Below are 9,892 nucleotides of genomic sequence, written 5' to 3' on the forward strand. Positions count from 1 at the left end.
CCACATAGTTAAGTAAATTAAAGACATTTAAAGCAGTATTTCAAATTCATGAAGGTCACCTATTTTGTAAAATTATTAAAATTAATAAAGCTTAAGAGAAGAACACCTCTGAGAATTGCTTGTTTCTACTGATACAGTGCTGGATGTTACTACATCTTTCTGGGATAAGAACCCTTATTATTTTAAATCTTCTATAAATTTCCCCAAATTGGTGGAATTCTTTCTGAAGCTTTGGTCATTCTCTGTTCTTTTAATGAGAAAAGTGCTTTCCACAACGCTTGGGGAAGTGAAGAAAACTACAGGAGATGATGTCTTAAAAAGATACAAACAGAGAGAAGTGAGACAGAAGAGGATCATAAACATCCACTAATTCTTCTTTACAAGTGGTGTTATATATGCTTCACTGGAAATAAATGGAATTTTCTTTCTTACCTATCAAAAGAACAAAATAAAATCCCTGCTCCTCACTTCAGGAAATAAAAAGAAATAACCTTGAGATGTAAAATGTCATCTTTGCTCACATGACACACTCCTTTTGGAACAGCAACCCTCTAAAAGGAGAGCACAAACATGCTTTGAGTCAGTCTCCAAGACAGCAAGGCACTTAGAAAAGTGAGAGTAAAAATGCTTGAACAAAATATATACCAGAGACAAATAGGTCAGTTCACAAAGTTATTTTCAAAATTAAGAGGTGGCTTGTATTTGCATGTATTTTCTAGCAGTGTATCTGTCACAGAAGAGACAGAACACAGGACTAATATCCTGAAAATTCTCAATGGAAAAATTTTTTGAGGTTTCCAGTCCTTGGAGCCTCACTGTTTCTTTATTTCATATACATTTCACATTTGCTGAAGTGTTCTTAAAATATAAAGAAGAAAAAAATGCAACCAGAGAATTCTTTTGTCCTCAATACCTTATGGCAGTTTCTGCTCAGAAACTCTTACCTTTAATGTCCTGATTGTTTTCCCCAACATTAATTAAGCCACAGGGACAGCTCAGTAAACTGTGCCTGCAGATTTCCAAAGCAAGGTAAGTAACTTTCCAGCACATAGTCACTCCACATAGAGAACAAGGAGGGAAAAATAACCCAGAAACCCCACCAGAAACACCCAATATGCCCTTGTCTTGTTCTTCCATTAAAGGGAATACATAAGTGATGGAAAACAATCATTTCCCTCAACTTAGACACAACTTCTGGTTTAATCTCTTCTTGAGAGCACCACCAGGAACTACAGGCTATCCTAAAGCTTGGGAATCTTAATTTTTTTGTTCCCTCCCTTTACATCCAGCCAGAAGTGCCCCTTTTTCAGTTTGCAGCCCCTGCTGCTCTGTGGCCCCCAGCACTGACTGCAGCTCCCTGTCAGCTCCCTGCTCACCTGCACCTGGCAAAGCTTTTCTGTCTCTTAGCACATCCTGTTCTCCTCCCCACCAAGGTCATCTCAGTGGGATGCTGCTCCTCCACCTCAGAGGGCAGCACCTGTTTCTGCTGCTCCTCCTCCCAGCTGTGCAGTCACAGCAAGTCACTGCTCCCTGGAGGAGCCTCCCTTGTACCTTCTGATGGGGGAAGAAATAAAGCACTCTGCTGAAAACACACCTACCTTCTCCTCATGTCAAAAAGCACAGCTCCTTGATGGCAGTGATTAATTTCTCAGTTAAAGACCTAAGAATTTCACACGTGCAGAGCACAGCTCAGTCTAGGCAGAGTTGCTCTGCTCCCCTAAAGAAGAAGAAAAAAATGCACTGTTTTAGCAACCAGCTATGTCAGACTTCTTGGAAATCCAGTCTGTTTACATTTAAGTTTTCTTTCCATGACACAGTTTATGAAGTTTTCAGAATAACAGATAATGATACCTCTACCTTCCTATAGTATGGAGAGGAATGAGTCCCAGCTGCATAACTGCTATCAAACTCTTGTTCCATACAGCATTTCTTCTTGCAGCAGCCTGGTTACAGCTGTAGCTCAGTGACCTGGTTCTCATTTCTTTTTCCTAAGAGCATTAAACCCTCCTAGAGCCTGAAAAGCTTTAGGTAATCAGCAGCCAACTGTACAAATGTAGAGTTCAACTCAGCAGTCCTTTCTCAGGGTTAACACAGCATCTTAATAAATGAGTCTGTTCTTAAACTCAGTATCAGCACCCACTGATGAACTGACAGCAGGAGACTGCTGAGGAATGCTAACAGTAAAAACTATGAAATGGAGCATTAAAGGTTAAAAGTGAGTTCCCTTTATTCAGCAATTTCAGTTGAAGGTGATACAGGAGCACATAGCAGAAAAGGTCAATAAATGAAAACGGTGATGCCATTTTGCAGGTTTACCTCTTTTCTAGGGCATTTTACCAGATGATCATAACATGAGACAGTGACAAATGTATTCCAGCTGAGATAAGATATGTGGGTCATGCTGACTTTGCAACATTATAAACCACTATTGGGGATAACACAGCTTCTTTGTGAGGTAATTTACCTTCTTTGGATGAAAAGATAAATGCGAATTAACAGGGAAGAGACTGAAACATCTGAGCTGTGCTATTGATCTACTAAGGACCTAGATAAGTCACAGAGAAACTAATGCTTGCATTGCTTGAGATTAGTGATGGATGGGAGAGCAGATTTAGCAGCTAAGGGGCTATCACTGTCAACAAAGTCTTAGCACTACTTTTTTTTTTTTTTTTTTAATTATGCTGTAGTAGGGAAAACATGTCCCATAGCAGCAGTAGGCAATCTTTTACTCATGACATTATGGACTCTAAACTAAAATATTACAAGGAACAAAAATATTGTGCTTCAAATATATTCAATAAAAATACATCTGTTCCTGATGAGACAAATGTGTATTTAATAAGCATTTAGTTGTAGGACTCAGTTTTCTGAGGGGAGCACACAAGTGCTTTCTGCTGAGAATACCAGGCTTTCTGCTTCACCTACAAGAATCTTTTTTAAATATCTGGTCCAGGGACAGCAAATATAGCTCCTCCATAAAAAATGTTGCAAAACACTACTATAAAGACATTTCTGGTTTTTGCAGCAAGACCTTTATCCACTTACCTATTATAACCAATGAAAGAGAACAGAGATCATAAGTTTAAACAAAAGGACTGAGTCCTTACTTAGGAAAGTGAATGGAAATTATTTTTAGTAGAGAATCTAAAGGTTTAGGTGTATGAAAGTGCTGCTTGTAAAAGATTTTTTAAAAGTATCTGTTTACTGAGATTTTGACATGGACCTCTGATACAGGTATTTGTCTAAAAGTGCCCTTCAAGATAACAAGCTGCATTTGTAGCCTTTAGTTTGAAAGGGAAGATTTGATTTTTTTCCTATTCTAGCCTATCCTTGCCTTTTCTGTGAGAGGCATAGAAGAATCATTTTAGTAATTGGAAGCAAGTTCATCTGCCAAAGTGCCCAACTGAATGAGTAGAGGAAAAACTAAAACCAGTCACAGCCTCCACCCAGTGATCATCCCCCCAGATGATTTTGGCTGTCATTAAGCACTGAATATTGTTTCCTTTTCAGTATTTTGTATGGAAAGCCATCAGAACATACTCCTCTGGAAGGAAGATTTGTAGTTTCTAAGGCTGAATGACATCTTGAGAAATCAGCTTTTAAGTACTAAGCTTTACTACTCATCCCATAGCAGCACCCATAAAAAAAGCATACACCAAGCAAAAGGGTGAGATGGCATATGATTCCTGGGCACTGCCCACTCCTGGGAAGCACCAAGTCCAGGTGTTGGCATGGCTCTAACTTGAGTGCAGATTTGAAAGCACCAAGAAATGTATTTAGAAGAAAACAGAACTTCATTCCTGCAATATACATGCACAAAACACAATCAATTCCAAAGAGTTCAGTTCAGTTTTTGTGAATAATTAAAAAGCTGAGGAGCTCCAAAGGGGAGCTTAGCAAAGAGCAGAATTCTAAGAAAAAAGATGTCATTTGCCAACAACAGAGTATTAAACAAATTAATCTGCAGCCGTAACCTCAAGCCAACCAAGAGAAAGGGCAACTGAAGGGCAATAACAGAAAACAAACATCAGTCCCAGACAGGGCTGAGAGCAAGGTGAAAGTCATTCTGCTGCCTGCATCCATCTCTTACACTGGCATTTCCTCCTGCCCAGCAGCCTTGGCACAGTGTTGTGATGAGCCCCAGGCTGGTGCAGCCTCTGCTTCCCTGCCCCTCACAGGGATGTGTCTGGAGGAGTCCTGGGGCATGTTTAGTAAAATCACTGATGTTTTATTCAAGAGCTTTTAGAGAAGAGTACACAGTGGTTACTGATTTTGCTGCTGCTAAAACAGCAATTTTGTGCTCCAACAAAAATTCCTCAGTGAAGCAGTGAATTGGCTCTGCATTGCTGTGGGCCAGACAAATCCACAGATTTCTGTCTGTGAAATGTTCCCATCACAGCATTACCCAGGGCTTTGCTGTGCATCAGTCCCTGTATCTCATTCAAAAAGTGCTCCTGTAAGCCAAGCTCATTGGTAGTACTGGGATGATCACAGAGTTGGTACAGAGGCACCAGCTGATATTGGTTTCAGAGCTCCTGCAGAAAAGCAGGGCCTTTCTCCCTTCTTCACTAAGGGAGAAGGTTGTGTTGTTTCATTGGAAAATTTCAGGTCATCATATAGAACTGTTGAAAATAACAAAGACAAGATCATAGAAGGATTTCCACCAGTGAGCAACATTTGCTTCCCCCTTGGTATCTTAAGACAAGTTGCTTTTCTGAAATCAGAAAACAGTGTGACATACACATACAGTGATGAATAACTACAGTTCAGCTGTGTGCTTGTGCCTTGCACAATAAGGAACCTAGTTTTGTCTCTAGTTATTTCTCTAGAACTTAGAAATCAAACCTAATCTAATTTGCTACAGCTGGACACCACCTGCAGAGTACTGTTTAAGTACTCTGAACATTACATACTTATCTTTTAAATATTGATAATGCCATTTTTCATTTATGTGACATGAAGTCCCACAGGGAATAATTATGCTAATAAACCTTAATGATTCTTGCAAATAAATGATCAAACAAAATTGCTACTGTTGATTTATATTAATGGATGCCTTCAGGAGAAGATTTGTCAGGATGTGCTGCTTCTTGAATCCAAATTCATCTTATTTAGCAGAAGAATGTACATAGTTTGTAAAACAGATTAAGCGTTTAAAATATAATGTGTTCATGCAGTTTCTGCAGTTCATAACACTCAAGAACTATTATCTTGCCTTATGGCAAATCTTCATTAAAGGATTCTTTGTATACAACCTTTGTCAGTCCTTTTTTCCCCTCCTTTTGTCCCCTATGACTAACAAAGTCCTCCTCCAGAAGATCTTTAACTTAACCTTTCTGTCACTCACACAAGAATAGTGATCACTATTCTGTCCTAACAGATAAACACCACTGCTGAACAACTTTGCTTTTCTGTAATTAGTCCAGAAACATGCTTGGTGCTTTAATAGGGGCATACAACCTGAAACTGGGTGACCTACAAAATTTTACAAGATATGTTAAGGTGAGCAGTTTCTACTTTTTCTCTATTGTCAGATATGCTGGAAATTCTCCTTCCCAACCACTTGTACTTTCGAAATTTTAACTAAATTCATTTGGAAAACAATTTACATAGGCTTGCCCTTTAGATAGAATTTGTGTTTGAAAGCAATACCCGTGGACTTTTTGCTTTAGCTTATAAATGAACCATTTCCTAACTCCATATCTGTTCAGATGTATACTAGAGAGACACAGGTGTAGTTCAAGAACTCATTTTAGAATTTTCAGAGGAATTATCTCTACTCTCTCTGACCTCCATGACCTGTTTAGTATTTTCTTTCCATCCCACAGGTGTTTGTACTACAAAGTACTCTTTTGGGCACTCCTAATTCCTCAGTTTTTCCTCTTGTTGTGAAGCATTTTTCAGGGCTTGACTCACTTCATTTATATGAGTACTATTACTTCCCTTCCTTCTCTGTCAGTGGGTTTGGAATTACATCTCTCATCAGGTTTCTCCAGGATCCAAGAGCTCTGTTGAGACCTGATTTCTGCAGACAGAAGCAAAAAGTATGACTAACACAGTATCTCTGCTAAATGAGATTTTTCATTGCTCCTCCAACATCAAAACTTTTCTCTTAAACTACATCATCTCTTTGCAGATTGTTTTAATGTGTAGTGATCAGGTGAATCCCATTGCATATGATTTCTATTGCTTGTTATTTATTTGAAATCCAGTCACTTATTCTCACACCATCTGGCAGACATGTCTGTTTTTATATACAGTAGATATTCTAATTTAAGTTACTTGATCCTGAACAGTTAGTTCATGCATTTTAGTTAAAATGTATTTACAATCAGATGATGAAACATTCACTTACACCTTTTTTATGGATGTAAACTGAGATTCCAACTGGATGTCACTATCAATTTGCTAGGAACATATACACATTCCTAAGTGCTTATACAGTGGATTAATCTGGTTTAATACTCATTCATTTTTATCCTGTGTCTTCTAAATAATTCATGTAAATAATTCATGCTTATTGACTTTCAAGTTACCACTGCAGCAGGACTCTTCACTGGCAGCTGCATAAAACAAAATCACTTTTATCTAGACTGCAAGATTCACTTTCTAAATATTTTCCTTTTTAAAACCAACTTGGAAGCAACAATTCATTCTTATCTGCTTATTATGCCATCAATGTATGCTAGTTTCCTGAAGGACTATACACTTTTATTTATATTCTTCTTCTCAATTTCAGTATTTTGCTATTCAGTATTTGAAAAACTTACTCTCTTTGCCTTCCAGGTAGCAAATATCCACCTTGCCTGGCTGCCAGGCTGGGCTTAGCAAGCCATGGCAAAGCTGTGGCTCTGCACACAGCCTAGGATGGGAGAGGTGCCCAGCCAAGCCAGGCCTAAGGTGTAGAAGGAGTCTCCCTATGCAAATCCTTCTCTGGACACCTTGAGCTTGAGGACAAAACCCTGAGTCCCTGTAGCAGCTGGTCCTCAACTGAAAGCAAGAAAACAACCAACCAATAATAATCAAAGTGTACCTTCAAAGTTAGATGGGAAAATGCAGACTATAAGGTGAGATATATCTTAAATAATAGATAGTACTAAATAGTCAGTAGTTTTGGGTATAGAAGATCCACCTTCCATGCCCTCAGCTGCATCAGATAGAGAATTTGTCCCTTTTTCCTCCAGAAGCCATGAAAAACAAAGAATTATTTTCATCCCAAAATGTATGGAAACCCTAAATGGTAATTTTCTGGCTAGTCCTAGTCAGTGATAAATGAATGATAAGGTTATATTTAGAGGCTCTACTAAGCTGTATTTTATTTTATCTAAGATTTCAACAGTTTAAATTGATCAGAGTAAAACCTGAAAAAAAAATCCTAGACATTTGCTGACATTTATTTTTTAAATAATATTGCTAAAAATGTATAATTCAGCAATAAAATAGGCAGACCTTACAAGCAAATGATATAATAATAATGCTAAACATAAGCTTAGTCATGTCATACTGTAAGGAAAAACTCTGTAACAAACTCAAAATGAAATATGGTAGAAACACAGCAAAGAGACAAGAATAAAAATACCAGTACACAACAAATACCAAACCACACTTTTTTGTGTCATATCTACCTACAAACAAAAGATGTTTACTGTGAATTCTTTTTATGCTCTGCAGATTTCATTAACACAAAGTTTTGAACCTGTTCTAGTTGGTAATCTTCTAAGTGTAAGGAGATGTGGTAATTAGAATGCTTAAATGTAAAGCCATGAAATAACCTGACATTAGTGACATACCCCAAGCTTTTCTGTAGGTCTCTTTCAGGTGCCTTTTTAATTGTTGATACCCTGGAAACAGCAACATTTTTTAAATAAGTCAAGTAAGTTTTAACCTTAATAAATTAGAGAATTAGCATATTTATAGGATTCTATAATATTGTTCAGGTGGAGGAGCTGTCTCTCATACCTTTCCTCAGGACTGACAGAGCAAAAGAAGGATCTCCCCAAGCCACATTTTGGGACATGCTGCCCAGGGAGCAGAAGTCACAGTGCACAAACACTGATGTACCAAGAACAGGAAGGGAAAATGAGCTTTGGCACCCCTTTGCATCAGACTGTGTCCAGCCCTGGGAGAGGATCCTGCCTTGGGGAGAGCTCTTCCAGTGGCACAAAGCAGAACCTGAAAGAACAGAGCAGAGCCACATTCCTGGAAACCACCCATACACCCTCAATTCCAGCTCCAGTTGTGAGTGGTGACCTGGTCTCAGGCTCTGCAATCACCTGCTTTTCTCACAGGAACATCACAGGCACTTGTCCTTCCTGGACCTGGGAGCAGAGGCTGCACTCATTACAGCTGGCTGAATGCACTGTTGCCTAGGTCTGCCTGAAAATTACCAAAGTGACTATTTTCCTACAAATTATGTCTTTAAAATTCACTATTAGAAGACACTAAAATACACTCTAGGCCTTGGTTTAATTTAAGAGTTTGCTGCACCCTGCTCTTCCTTTAACAGAAGTGCCTTGTTTCCCTGGACAAGTTTCTGTATGACTCACCATTTCCATAACCTCAGCCTCACATTCATGAATGCACCAAGGCTATTGAATATTTATCAGATTTTGGACTTTTTTTTTTTTCTTTCCCTGAAAGATTTGCATTTAAATAAATGACAACAAAAGAGAGAGCTGAAAAGAGTCTTCTAGAACTCCCCCACATTACCTCTTTCAACTTTTGTATCATCATTACAGTCATTGTCTACCAAATCTTCCCAGGCAGACAGAGAATATATTACTGTTGCAAAAAGCAAGATGCAGTTTAGGAACAATAACTGCAAGCAATTACATGAGTTTACAACATGCATATTGTTATGATACTTGTATGTTTTTATTGCTATTATTAAAAAGTCTACATATTTGCTTAATCCTTCACTGAAACTAATGTTGAATTTGCCATTTATAACTTTTTTGTTATTTTATTTGATTTCTTTTCCTGGAAGATGCTGGAAAATCTGAACTTATCTTCCTTTAATTAATTTTAAATTAACTTCCTCAGCATAATCTTTTTCTATCCTCTCCTTAGGTGATAGCCACTCTTCTCACAAGAGAGTCTTCTGGCAGCATTCCCTTCCCATTTTTGGTGCAAATGCCACCAAAGAGGACCTGCCACTCTCTTTGGTGCCAAGAGAACTGAGATGTTTCTGTTGGATTGGCTCCAAAAAGGGTGAAAATCAGAGCTTCTGCATGTTCCTTCAAGCAACAAGCAAAAAGCTCCAAGATCTCGCCTGCCTACTCTTTGCAGAGACTTTTCCTTTCTCACAGGCATCCCTGCAGCACAGGGCAGTGAACAAGCACCAGAGACATGGAGACTTGTGCTGCCAATGGAAATGGCTCCTCAGGACAGAGAGCTGTGAGGAAAAGCTTGGAATCCATTTCCCCTTCACCCTCAACCACTAATGCAGAGGAAGGGAAGATGAAAGTGAAGGAGAAATAAAGTATTAAAAATTAATTTAGAAGAAAAGCAGTTTTGAGAGCTTGAAGCTGCCTGCAAAATAGAGGCAACCTCTGCTAAGCATCTGCAAACGTCAGAGCAACAACTGAGCTCATCTTCCCATCTCTACCACTACCCAAACTCCACAGAGAAACAAACAGGAGCAACCTGAGCCTCTTTCTCCCCTCCCCATGTCCCACCTGAGGAATCCTGCACCAGGTAAAGGCAGCACTAGAAGATGGACCAGAGGCATTTGGGTGAGTGATGCCACGTACCAAGTCACGCTTGTAAACATGATTTCAATGGCAGGTTTTGCTTTTGCAAGGGATTTTTTGCCTTGCTGTTACCATGATGTATTTAGAGGGTCAAGGACAGAGCAGCAATGACTCACAATGCCACAGCTGGGGGATATGAT

At 38.9% G+C, this 9,892-nt stretch overlaps 1 long non-coding RNA gene across 1 annotated transcript; it reads right to left on the minus strand.

The window, feature by feature from the left end:
• Nucleotides 1–3,271: 3,271 nt before the first annotated feature.
• On the minus strand, nt 3,272–8,424 carry LOC306807725. Its single transcript, XR_013775798.1, has 3 exons — nt 6,771–8,424; nt 5,839–6,025; nt 3,272–4,622 (listed from the first exon to the last, which is right to left on the minus strand). It is a non-coding gene; the product is annotated as an uncharacterized lncRNA (long non-coding RNA).
• Between the last annotated feature and the right edge of the window lie 1,468 nt (nt 8,425–9,892).

Source organism: Erithacus rubecula, assembly GCF_903797595.1.
Source record: "Erithacus rubecula genome assembly, chromosome: 14".
NCBI lineage: Eukaryota > Metazoa > Chordata > Aves > Passeriformes > Muscicapidae > Erithacus > Erithacus rubecula.